This window comes from Dendropsophus ebraccatus, chromosome 9, assembly GCF_027789765.1.
Source record: "Dendropsophus ebraccatus isolate aDenEbr1 chromosome 9, aDenEbr1.pat, whole genome shotgun sequence".
Classification (NCBI taxonomy): domain Eukaryota; kingdom Metazoa; phylum Chordata; class Amphibia; order Anura; family Hylidae; genus Dendropsophus; species Dendropsophus ebraccatus.
In genome coordinates, this window is record NC_091462.1 from 115,291,543 (window position 1) to 115,305,690 (window position 14,148).

A 14,148-nucleotide genomic window follows, 5' to 3' on the forward strand; every position below is an offset into this window, starting at 1 on the left:
CACAGCCTATGCAGCACCACTCCTGCTTTATTTGTCAAAGACTGCTATATACCCGGTTGCATCCGGACAGAACTGTTGCTACTAGTTACCTCATCTATAATAAAACCGCTGTTACTGAACCCTGGCATTGGTGTCCACTAACTGGTGCCCTGACTAAGTGCAGCGAAGAATCGCATGCCCATCATCACCCGCAGATTCCACAGACCGGCCCTACAGCTGTGCCGCCCTCAGGCCTATACCGTGACAAGTATAACCCCTGCAGCTGCCCCGGTCATTGCCCGCTCATAACACCAGCACTGCGGAAGTGGCCCCCAGGGGCCAGGGCATCGCAATGGCACTATAGCGGACATTATAGGACAGCTGCAGTTACCGCACTCACCGCCAGGTGGCAGTCATGTTATGTATATAAACAGAGGGGGTCACCATACAGTATGTTCACACTGTGCGGCTGTAGTCTGCTGTCAGCTTCATCCTGCCATGTCTGATACTGAAATAGTTTCCTCTTATGGACTGTAATATGGATGAAGGAGCAGAGTCAGCTCTCTATAGAGGTCAGTGTCAGGAGGAGTAGAGAGGAGAGGTGCTGTGGTGATCATGTGATCTGTGCCTTGTTACTTGATGACCTCTGAGGCTTTGACGTCACATATAATCCACAAAATACTTCGGGGTTTGTCATGGTGTCTTGATTCTCATTAAGTGTGGTTTGGCGCACTGGGGGCAGAGCTATGGCCTTTGGTACAGTAATCCGCCTGCCCGCTGCCTCCTGTGTGACTATTCAGGCAGTGATGTTGCTCTGTTCCCTCATCACTGCAGAGCACCACATGAATATTCATAAGAAGGGGGGGGCTGATGGGTGCATCGGTACACCAAAGGCTGGAGTACCACCCTCAGTGCACCAAACCACCTAACTAATGTAACAGATTTAACCCCTTAGTGACCGTTGTGCTGCCTTTTCACGGCGGCCACTAATAGGCTTTATTCCAATGCGTACGCCTTTTAACGGCGGACGCATCGGAATAAACTGCCGCCCCATGGCGGCAGCAGAGCGGGGGATCAGCTGTCAGTGTGACAGCTGACACCCCCCCCCCCCCCTGAATCTGCCCGGAGTGAAGAATTCTCCACTCCGGGCAAATTAACCCGTTAAATGCTGCTGTCAAAGCATGACAGCGGCATCTAACGGGTTACTGGGGGTCCCGGATGGCGCCGCGGGTCCACTTACATGATCGGAGGTCCCGCAGCGCCGTCCGGTCCCCCGACGTCTCCATGGTAACTCCGAGGGGCCTAATTAAGGCCTCCTGGATTACCATGGATATGCCATCCTGCTGACAGGGGTGGCTGTGGCTATTGCCTGTTAGCAGGATGGTCACATTATACAGTACACTGCACTGCAGAAGCAGTGCAGTGTATTGTATAAGGTGATCAAAGTGTTACACTAGTGTACAGTAATGTACACTAGCAAAAAAAAGTGCACCAAACACAATCCCCCCCAGCCCCCCTCCCCCATAATAAAAATGCATTACATGCATTAAATCCTATACATATTTGGTATCGCCACGTCCGTAACGACCCAATCTATAAAACAATATCAATAATTATATTGCATGACACACGCTGTAAAATAAATAAATAAAAAACAGTATCAGAATAGCTGTATTTTATCAATCTGCTTTAGAAAATACGTCATAAAAGAGATCAAAAAATCATATACATATAATAATAATAATAATAATAATAATATTTATTTGTATAGCGCCAACAGATTCTGCAGCGCTTATTTAAATATATAAATACATTACAGGTTATATATTAAATTATACAATGAATAAATTAAAATGCCAAATTAGAGACCTGCTCTCAAGAGCTTACAGGCTAGGATGACTGGGAGTAACACGAGAGGCAACAAGTGCTTTATTTGTCAATGTTCCAGTCATTGTACATGGAGTCTCTAAGTGCCTATGGGCGGCTGGGCAAGCCAGTCACAAGCCATTTTCTAAGCTCAGATAACAAGGACAGTGTACCTAGCACCGAAGAAGTTATAGAGAGGATGGAGAAGGGATAGCAAAGGGAGACGAGATTAGGAAATGTTATAAGCACGCCTGAAGAGATGGGTCTTTAGGGCACGCTTGAAACTGGGGATGTTGGAAATAAGTCTGAGGTCTTTGGGTAAAGAGTTCCAGAGAACTGGTGCAGCACGAGAGAAGTCTTGGAGGCGGGAATGAGAAGTTCTGATTAAAGAAGAGGTTAGTGTAAGGTCATTAGCAGAATGCAGAGCATGGAAGGATGGTAGGTGGAGATGAGGGAGGAGATGTATGGAGGGGCAGAGTTGTGGAGAGCTTTATGGGTGAGGGTGAGGAGTTTGAACTGTGTTCTATATTTAATGGGTAACCAGTGCAGTGACTGGAACAGAAAGGAGACGTCGGTATAGCGGCTAGAGAGGAAGATGAGCCTGGCTGCTGCATTCAGGATAGACTGGAGAGGGGAGAGCTTAGAGAAAGGAAGACCGATTAGTAGGGAGTTACAGTAGTCAAGACGGGAATGGATCAGGGCGACAGTCAGAGTCTGAGCAGTGTCAGTGGTGAGGAATGGGCGGATTCTGGAGATGTTTTTGAGATGAAGATGACAGGAGCGAGTAAGAGCTTGGATGTAGGGAGTAAAGGATAGATCAGAGTCTAGCATGACCCCCAGACATCGAGCCTGATGCACAGGAGTTATGCTAGTACCACAGACTGAGAGGGAGATGTCGGGTTTAGGTTTGTTAGAGGGAGGAAATACAAGAAGTTCAGTTTTAGAGAGATTAAGTTTGAGGAACAGAGAGGTCATAGTGTTAGAGAGCAGATAGGCAGTCACTTGTATTTTGCAGGAAGGCAGGGGAGATGTCGTGGGAAGAGGTGTATAACTGGGTGTCATCAGCATAAAGATGGTATTGGAAACCAAACCTGCTGATGGTCTGTCCGATGGGGGCTGTATAGAGGGAGAAGAGGAGGGGACCCAGGACTGACCCCTGGGGAACCCCAACAGAGAGAGGTAAGGGAGAAGAAGCAGAGCCAGAGAAGGTCACACTGAAGGAGCGGTCAGAGAGGTAGGAAGAGAACCAAGAGAGAACAGAGTCCTTAAGACCAAGAGAGCTGAGCATGGAGAGGAGAAGCTGGTGGTCCACAGTGTCAAATGCTGCTGAGAGATCCAGGAGAATCAGCAAGGAGAAGTTTCCTTGTGACTTGGCCTTCAGGAGGTCGTTTGACACCTTGGTGAGAGCAGTTTCGGTGGAGTGAAGGGGTCGGAAGCCAGACTGTAGAGGGTCAAGAAGAGAGTTATCAGAGAGATAGCGGGTTAGGCGAGAGTAGACAAGACGTTCCAGGAGCTTAGAGATGAAGGGGAGATTGGAGACAGGTCGATAGTTGGCTGCACAGGATGGATCTAGAGATGTTTTTTTCAGTAGCGGGGTGATTACAGAGTGTTTGAATGAGGAGGGAAAGATACCAGAGGAGAGGGAGAGGTTGACTATTTTGGTGAGGTGAGTAGTGACAGCAGGAGAGAGGGACTGGAGGAGGTGTGAGGGAACAGGGTCACTAGGGCAGGTAGTAGGACGAGAGGAGCTTGGAGACTTCTTCCTCTGTCACTGGATCAAAAGCAGAGAGTGAAGAGAAGGTGGGAGAGGGGATGGGATCTATGGGGTTTTGGGGCTGGGAGGTGATTTCAGAACGGATGGTGTCGATTTTGGTTTTGAAGAAGGAGGCCAGGTCTTCAGCACAGAGGTCAGTGATAGGTGACTGAGCTTTGGGCTTGAGAAGAGAATTAAAGGTGTCGAAAAGGCGTTTTGGATTTTTTGACAGTGAAGAGATGAGGGAGGTGAAATAATGTTGTTTGCGTTGCGAGGTGAAGGGCAGAGTAATAGGATTTGAGGGTGAACTTGTAATGAATGAAATCCGCGGAGGTTCTCGATTTCCTCCACAGACGTTCAGCAGTCCTAGAGCACCGCCGAGTTTCTGGGGTGTGCCAGGGCTGCTGGCATCTGTGGCGGGGTGTGCGGAGAGTAGGGGGGCCTACAGAGTCTAGGGTAGTTTTCAGGGTGTTGTGGTAGTGTTGTGCGGCCGTGTTTGGGCAGGTGAGGGATGAGATTGGGGACAGTGAGGATTGTAGGGAGTCTATGAGTTGTTGAGTGTTGATGCCACGCAGATTTCTATATATGTGTGGGGTAGGAGTGTCAGGAGGGGGGCGATTGTTTGTAATTGTGAAAGAGAGGAGGTTGTGGTCGGATAACTCTGAGGGATCATTTGTGAAGTTGGAGATGGAAAAGTGGCGGAAGAAGATCAGGTCCAGGGAATTCCCACCCTTGTGTAGGAGAGTTTGTTAGCTGAGAGAGGCCCAAAGACGTGGTTAGAGAGAGAAGCTGAGAGGCGTGAGAGGAAATAGGAGTATCGACAGGAATGTTGAAGTCGCCCAGGATAAGTGTGGGAACTTCAGCAGGTAAGAAATGAGGGAGCCAGGTGGCAAAGTGGTCAAGGAATTGTCGAGGAGAGCCAGGGGGACGATATATAACAGCAACTCTGAGAAGGAGTGGGCGGAAGAGTCTGAGGGTGTGAACCTCAAAGGAGGGGAATGAGAGTGAGGGCTCAGGGGGAATGACCTGGAAGGTGCACTGCGGGGAGAGAAGAACACCAACTCCTCCACCATGCCTACCCTCAGGTCTGGGGGTGTGAGAGAGAAGAAGACCACCATAGGATAGAGCAGCAGGGGATGCAGTGTCAGATGGTTGTAGCCAGGTTTCAGTGAGAGCCAGAAGGGTGAAGGTTTTAGCGATGAAAAGATCATGAATATCCGTTGCACACGGAGCACACGGAGAGTTTGTTGCACACGGAGCGAGAATTTAGGAGAGCGCAGGTAAAAGACACTGAAGAGACAGAGGGAGCAGAAGATGGCCGACAACGGTTCTTGGTGAAGCTAAGAGAGTTATTTGAGAAAAGTAAGAGAGGAGCACTAGCGAGGGAGAAAGGTGGGCCAGGATTAGGAGAGATGTCACCAGCAGCCAGAAGCAGAAGGATAGAGAGAGTATCCAATACCCTCCCCAATAGTGCCCCATATAGTATCCAATACCCCCAATAGTGCCCCATATAGTAGCCAATACCCCCCCAATAGCGCCCCATATAGTATCCAATACCCCCAATAGTGCCCCATATAGTAGCCAATACCCCCCCAATAGTGCCCCATATAGTATCCAATACCCCCCAATAGTGCCCCATATAGCAGTCAACACCCCCCCAATGGTGCCCCATATAGTATCCAATACCCCCCAATAGTGCCCCATATAGTATCCAATACCCCCCAATAGTGCCCCATATAGTATCCAATACCCCCCAATAGTGCCCCATATAGTAGCCAATACCCCCCCAATGGTGCCCCATATAGTATCCAATACCCCCCTATAGTGCCTCATATAGTATCCAATCCCCCCAATAGTGCCCTATATAGTAGCCAATACCCCCATAGTGCCCCATATAGTGTCCAATACCCCCAATAGTGCCCCATATAGCAGTCAATCCCCCCAATGGTGCCCTATATAGTATCCAATCCCCCCAATAGTGCCCCATATAGTAGCCAATACCCCCATAGCGCCCCATATAGTATCCAATCCCCCAATAGTGTCCCATATGTATCCAATCCCCCCAATAGTGCCCCATATAGTGTCCAATACCCCCAATAGTGCCCCATATAGCAGCCAATACCCCAATAGTGCCCCATAAAGTAGCTAATCCACCCCAATAGTGCCCCATATAGTGTCCAATACCCCCAATAGTGCCCCATATAGTAGCCAATACCCCCCCAATAGTGCCCCATATAGTATCCAATACCCCCAATGGTGCCCTATATAGTAGTCAATACACCCCAATAGTGCCCCATATAGTAGCCAATACCCCCCTAATAGTGCCCCATATAGTATCCATTACCCCCCAATAGTGCCCCATATAGTAGCCAATACCCCCCAATAGTGCCTTATATAGTATCCAATCCCCCCAATAGTGCCCCATATAGTGGCCAATACCCCCTCAATAGTGCCCCATATAGTAGCCAATACGTCCCAATAGTGCCCCATATAGTGTCCAATACCCCCCAATAGTGCCCCATATAGTAACCAATACCCCCCCAATAGTGCCCCATATAGCAGCCAATATGCCCCAATAGTGCCCCATATAGTGTCCTATACCCCCCAATAGTGCCCCATATAGTGTCCAATACCCCCCGATAGTGCCCCATATAGCAGCCAATACCCCCCAAATAATGCCCCATATAGTGTCCTATACCCCCCAATAGTGCCCCATATAGTGTCCTATATCCCCAATAGTGCCCCATATAGTAGCCAATACCCCCCCAATAGTGCCCCATATAGCATCTAATACCCCTGAATAGTGCCCCATATATCATCCAATCCAGCCCCTCCCCTCTGTGCAGTGCCCTACTAGTGACACCAGCCCGGCCCCCGCACTTCCCCACCAGAAAAAAACAACAAAAATGTCTCAGCTGTCACCCGTTCCCAGCAGCTCCTCTCCCGGCAGCGCACGGTCTACTGTGATCTTCCGGCGCAGGCAGCATAGTACAGGGACGCTGTTTGCGTCGCATGCCCCTGCAGCCTCTATAATTCATGATAGAGACTGCCTGACACATCCGGCGCAGACAGCGTCTCTGTACTATGCTGCCTGCGCCTGAAGATCACAGGAGACCGCGCGCTGCCGGGAGAGGAGCTGCAGCTGTAGCGCTGCAAAGTGTTTGGTAGCGGGCGGCTTTCTGGTGTCCCACTGACACCTCAGCCTGGCCACAGCCCTCTAGTTTATTGGGGGAATCAGCCTGGGGGGCATATGCCCCCCGGTCCAGCCCACCCCGGTGTACAGACCCATGTGGTACATAAACAAAACAATAACCCTTTGGGTACTACAGCTGTGCAATATCTGGGTATACATACTTGCAACAATGACATCTTGTGGCAAAACTCTGGTACTACTACATTACCACTTACTCTTAAAAGTACAGGCTTTTAGGAAGGGTGTAACCAACACCTGTAATGGGATATTACACATGGCTGATAACAGAGGACAATAGATCACATTCACGTCACCTTCTTCACATCTAAATTGATTGATAATAGGAAGAACTAGTCACTATATTTACTTTTTCTGTTTAGGAGATGTACTGTCCCTTTAACAGTGACTGAAATCTGCAGAGGAAAGGAAACAGTTAATACAAAATGAAAGTGAATGTCACCTTCCTTCTGTAAGAAGAAGAAAAAGAAAAGAGCACGAAGAGAGACAAAGCCTATCAATGCTGCCCGGCCTCCTGCTCGCTCAGCTGTCAGTCAGTGTCTCTGCTGCCCGGCCTCCTGCTCGCTCAGCTGTCAGTCAGTGTCTCTGCCCCCCGGCCTCCTGCTCGCTCAGCTGTCAGTCAGTGTCTCTGCTGCCTGGCCTCCTGCTCGCTCAGCTGTCAGTCAATGTCTCTGCTGTCCGGCCTCCTGCTCGCTCAGCTGTCAGTCAGTGTCTCTGCTGCCCGGCCTCCTGCTCGCTCAGCTGTCAGTCAGTGTCTCTGCTGCCCGGCCTCCTGCTCGCTCAGCTGTCAGTGTCTCTGCTGCCCGGCCTCCTGCTCGCTGAGCTGTCAGTGTCTCTGCTGCCCGGCCTCCTGCTCGCTCAGCTGTCAGTGTCTCTGCTGCCTGGCCTCCTGCTCGTGCAGTGTCCCAGAACATGCAGACTACTACTCCTATTATGGCCATTTCTATTGCTGTGTCAATGCCTGTTCTGGTAAGTGTTTGCACTGCAACTGCTGCTGGTTTTCCCCTAGTATTCTCTGGTAATGTGCATTTTCATGTGTATTCTCATGTATTCCTGTGTATTATTACAGTGTACAGTGGTATGCAAGGCTGTTGATCACGTGACCTGTAACCATGGTTCCTCCAATGGCCGACTAGTTCTGGCCAGGAGCAACCATGTGACCTCCCACTTCCTCCTAACAAGTTAGTCTTCCCCCTGCTTCCAAGCAAGGAGGATGTGTGTCGTCCCTCTCCTACCTCAGAGGAGTTGGGCTTCTTCTCTGCAGCTCCCACTTCACCACTAGAAGTGTGGATCGAGTGCTCTGCTATATTCAAGTCTTCGGCTGTATCTGCCTGCTCAAGTGACCGGATTCTTCTCTCTCATCTGGGTGTCATTCCGTTATCTCTCCTTATCGCTGCAAGGATTCACAGCAAGTATTATTCTCAAGCTAATCCACCCAGCAACGCTATTCCTCTCATACTCCTACTCCCATCATCCGGCACGTATTCTCACAACCTATGCAGCACCACTCCTGCCTTATTTGTCAAAGCCTGCTATATACCCGGTCGCATCCGGACAGAACTGTTGCTACTAGTTACCTTATCTATAATAAAACCGCTGTTACTGAACCCTGGCATTGGTGTCCACTAACTGGTGCCCCGACTAAGTGCAGCGAAGAATCGCATGCCTATCATCACCCGCAGATTCCACAGACCGGCCCTGCAGCTGAGCTGCCCTCAGGCCTATACCGTGACAAGTATACACCCTGCAGCTGCCCCGGTCATTGCCCGCTCATAACACCAGCACTGCGGAAGTGGCCCCCAGGGGCCAGGGCATCGCACTCGCTCAGTTGTCAGTCAGTGTCTCTGCTGCCCGGCCTCCTGCTCGCTCAGCTGTCAGTCAGTGTCTCTGCTGCCCGGCCTCCTGCTCGCTCAGCTGTCAGTGTCTCTGCTGCCCGGCCTCCTGCTCGCTCAGTTGTCAGTCAGTGTCTCTGCTGCCCGGCCTCCTGCTTGCTCAGCTGTCAGTCAATGTCTCTGCTGCCCGGCCTCCTGCTCGCTCAGCTGTCAGTCAGTGTCTCTGCTGCCCGGCCTCCTGCTCGCTCAGCTGTCAGTCAATGTCTCTGCTGCCCGGCCTCCTGCTCGCTCAGCTGTCAGTCAGTGTCTCTGCTGCCCGGCCTCCTGCTCACTCAGCTGTCAGTCAGTGTCTCTGCTGCCCGGCCTCCTGCTCGCTCAGCTGTCAGTCAGTGTCTCTGCTGCCCGGCCTCCTGCTCGCTCAGCTGTCAGTCAGTGTCTCTGCTGCCCAGGCTCCTGCTCGCTCAGCTGTCAGTCAGTGTCTCTGCTGCCCGGCCTCCTGCTCGCTCAGCTGTCAGTCAGTGTCTGTGCTGCCCGGCCTCCTGCTCGCTCAGCTGTCAGCCAGTGTCTGTGATTGCAGATCAGTCCTCTCTAGGCAGTTTATGGCTGAAAGAAACACTCAGATAAAGTTGAATCTCTGAGCCAAATGTGTAGGAGCTGTGGTCTAGGGGTAACCCACTTGTCCAGAGACCACCAGCAGTTCATTTTTTGGTTCAAATCCCCTGATGGAAATGAAATATAGGTCTTTATTTATTTATTTTTTTCCCCTCATTATTGTATCATTATTAAGGCTATGTTTGGTCAGTTTTTTAAATCCAAAAACATGAGTGGATTGAGAACGGCCATGTTCACACACTGTTGAAATTGAGTGGATAGGCATCATTTCATGGCAAATAATTGTCATTGTTTTGAAATAATGGCCGTTATTGGCCATTAAATGGCAGCCATCCACTCAATTTCAACAGTGTGTGAACATAGCCTTTCTGTGTTTTCAATCCACTGAAAAATACTCACTACAATACTGAGTAAAAAATACTGTGTGTGAACAGAGCCTTAAAATGATACAATAATGAGAAGAAGAAAAAATAAAGACCTATACTTCATTTCCATCAGGGAATTTAAACCAAAGAATAAGCTGCTGGTGGTCTCTAGACAGGTGAGTTACCCCTAGACCACAGCTCCAATACATTTGGCCTTAGGGAAACAACTGCACCTGCACCTGTGATCGGACAAGAATCAACACATGACAGCTAGATCTTTAAAGGAAACTGTCACTAAGACAATGCTATCTAATCTATCACCATCGTGGTATAGAGCAGGAGGAGCTGAGCAGATTGATATATAACTTTGTGGGAAAAGATTTTGTATAACTTGTAACATGTTCAGTGAAATTCCTGCTCTTTCTGTGATAAGGAGTCCGGTGGGCGGGGTCACTCAATGGTCTGGACTCTTTAGCATGGAAACATCAGAGATTTCAATCAATAAATGACAAGTTATACTAAATCTTTTCCCATAAAGATATATATCAATCCGCTCAGCTCCTCCTGCTCTATAACAAGGTGCCGATAGCTTAGGAAGCATTTTCATGGTGACGGGTTCCCTTTAACCCATTCCTCCTTCAGCTGTGCTTCTACATAACATACACATGAATTCAGAGAGTGACATCTAGAGGGGAAACACATATATAACACCTTCTTCCCCTTCTCTGTGATACCCGACAGAGATACTTTGCCCAGGTGGTATAAGTCTCAGTGGACCACCCATGCTCAGTTATATTGGGAGGTCTCATAGACTGGACTGAATGGAGCAGGGGGTGAGCATTCCCACTGCTACTCCATTCAGTCAGGGTGCCCATACATCTGGGTCCGTATAGAAGGATTTCCGCTCTTTTGGTTGACGCTATCTCTTCTTTAAACCTTATAAAAGCTTATTCTCATCCCTTTTCGCATACAAGAAATAGAATTTGGGTCACTCTTATTCTGTGTACCTTCAGGGCCGTATTTACCACTAGGCACCCGTGGTCCGGTGCCTAGGGCAGCACTTTGCAGGGGGGCAGCACCAGGGAGCAGGGGGACAGAAAAAACTATTTTTTTTTGTTTTTATTTTTTTAGTTTCCCTCCTCCCGTTCGGACTTGCCAGTAAATCTGGTGTCTTTTCCAGGGGGGTGGGGGGTATGGTGGTATTGGTCAGGTCTGGTATCGCCAATAGGTGCATGTAGATGGGGCGTCTTTAGGTCTAGTGCCTAGGGCAGCAGCAGCTGTTAATACAGCCCTGTGTACCTTACATAGTATGTTGTAAGTCAATCATGATATATTGTGTTCCTTTAGCAGGATATATAGCTCTCATATACAATCATGGCTAAGAAGAAAGCAATAATAGATCTCATGGAGCAGGCGCTGGAGAATATAAGCAAGGAGTCACTAAAAAGCTTCAAAAGGAAACTATCCTCTTCCAATGTACAATCTGCGTATGAGAATATACCTTCAAGTCTACTGGACGAAAAAACAGCAAAGGACGTGGTTGACTGCATTGTACAGTATTATACCGTGGATTATGGACCTGAAATAACTGTGCAGGTTCTTCAAGAAATCAATGAGCGTCAAGTCAGCCAGGACCTGCAGGATGGTATCCAGAGAGGTAAGAGTGACCTAGGAGCCGGCCTGGTAAAAGAATAGTCTCTACATACTGTAGGCTCCAAAAATTCTTCCAGTTATTCACAGTACATATATATCCTGACAAATTAAAGCAAATGGACCATCAGGTACATTCACTGTAAGTATTGCATATGAATCGAATGGCGCCAGCGCAAGGAAGCCTTTACCGTGGTCCTTTTTTAGAACCGTGGCACACGGCTCCGGTCTATTACTGAGCACCGGTCCCGGCTAAAGCACTGGAGGTGGTCCGCCCCCCTCCCAGTAGGAGGAACCCCCTCTATGACGCAGCTCCGTTGATTCTAATGGAGGGTTTAATCGCTTTAAGTTGGGAGGCTGGAATCAAAGCAATGACAAAGCAATAGGAACAGTAGACTGGGGGAATTTTTTGAGATTGACATTGGACCTTCTCCTTAGAGGGGTTGGCCACTTTTCTATATAGAGACGCTTATCGTGCAGTAAATCGTTATATCATTGTGTGTAAGCGATTGTCATCTGGTGTAAACTTATCGTTCGCAAATCTTTTGGTATAAACACTCATCGTTCAATCATCGTTTAGTCTCCACCTCCTAGGTCAATTATTTAACTTTTTTTTAAAGCCATTTATCGCTTTGTCTAAATGCTTATCATTAAAACTCATTGCTTGATCGTTTGCGTAAACAATCGCACTAGCGATTTACGTGTAAAAGGACTTTAAGTTCTTTCCTGATATGCTTGTCCAATGGTGAAGGAGTACCCCCGTATTGCCCCCTCCTGCCAATGAGATTCTGTCTGTACGATTGCAGCATGTGACATACACATCACTTCTATAGCAATACACTGTGTGATGAGGCGTAGAAGAGGTGGCGCACATCGTATTCCTATGGAGGACGCATAATAATGACTGCCCTCCACAGTATATGCAGTTTACAAGGATAATAACATAGAGTTGCCGCTAATCACGGTATATATTTCAGTAATACAGGTGTTTTACCAGTGAAATACCAAATGGGCCATCGACCAGCCCTTTCTTGTGCTCACAATCTCTGTGTATATATACTCTGTACATCTCTGTACATATACTCACCTGTTCTGCTCTGCCACCGTTGCCCCATAATCAGCCACTGCATCTATAGCACCTATACGGAGCTTTCACTTCTGTCGGGAATGGCACGTCTCTAGATGTTTTGAAATCACTGGAGGCGGTGGAGAGCGGGTGGCCCGGGATGGTCCACCGGTGGCGAGGTGGGACAGGTGAGTATCCCTCCCAGGTGAGCATCTTCCTCCCAGACCTGGCAGCATAGTAAAATATGAGTATATCCTGGACAGCTCCTTTAAGTATCAACTGCTTGAAAGTGTAAAGCTGATAAACATTCAGCTAGTGGTCCAGAGCGACAAAAATGTTAAATATATAATACAAAAAAAAATTGTAAGTAATCCTGGAATCGGTTGTCGTACCCTTAAGCTCTTTGTGTCTCTTATTAGTATAATATTGAGTGTCTTCATATTAAGCATTGTATACTTATCTGATAACTTCTTATTTCATTTAGTGCTGACAGAGAAGGTAAATTATGAAGAGAAGACACCAGCGAGGAGTTTAGGTAAGGAAACAACGCATAATCTTATAGAGATGTTAAGGGCTATGTTCACACTACGTACCTCTCCGGACGTAGCGCGTTCCGTGAATAAGCGTCCGGAGACTTACGTAGTTTGCGTACAATGGAAAGTATACGATGTACGGCTGCACAGTTCACACTACGTAAGAACTTACGCCAGGATCGTATGCGGTGCCGTAAAAAATGAACCAGACCACTGTTTGAGGACGAAAATGCCGTAACTTACGCCCGTAGCGTAACATGCGGTCCCGTACGTAGGGGTGATTTCTTCATTTTTGCAGCTTGTTGTGCTGATCCAAAAGGTTCTGTGGGGTGTCCGGGGCTAGGCGAAGATATCCAAGTAAAAGATCGCTTCGTAGGGCGCTCGGGAAGCGTAAGTCAGCTGTGGGTTAAAGGGGACAGAGTTTTTATGTTTCCAGCGGAACCAGAAATCCACTGTGAGAAATCCATTCAAACTGATAGCAGAACTGGAAACCTGCTGCGATTCCAGTACGTGTGAACTAACCTCAATATGTCTTTGAAGCAAAATGTATATATAAAAATAAAGTGCAGAAACAACTGTTATAAAAAATAGTGAACGCATAACCAAAAGATAGAGCTGCACCAGATGGAATCAAGACTCTCCAGATGGCTGCACACTAACACACTAGCTATCAGCCAAAAACTCATTCGGCCACCAACTACCTCTTCTCCCCATTTCCATGAACGTTCAGGACGACTGGGGAGGGGATTTGAGCATACCCAGACCTCCTCTACTCTGCCGTCATCTGTCAGGAGAGTGATGGGAGGTCGTCCTATTGATTAGACAGTTGAACGGGCCTGTTGAATTCAGATTGAGCAAACCTTTGCCCAAAGTGTATGGACGCCTTTTGCCAGTTGACAAACAACACAACTTGGTCCATGACCCACTACCCATAGTCTGTGTATGATCACCCTCTAATAACGAAGCTTCTAACATAAGGAACATATTTAGGCTCAGTGATAGGAACGGATGCCAGATTCTATAGGGTTAAGGGATTCATTATGATGTCACCAAAACCACTGACACCATAATGGAACTATACATGAGTAAACTTAGAATAAGTTCGGGTTTGCGAGAACCCAAACGCTTGGCATTCGACACCCGCTGCTTGAAGAAGATGGATGTGGCCTTCTACTGCCTGGGAAACACACATACAACCTACATTTTCCACACAGTTCCAGGGCTGCATCCATCGTCTCTCGCCAGCGGGATATATATGCAAACCCGAACCTCACTCAGCTT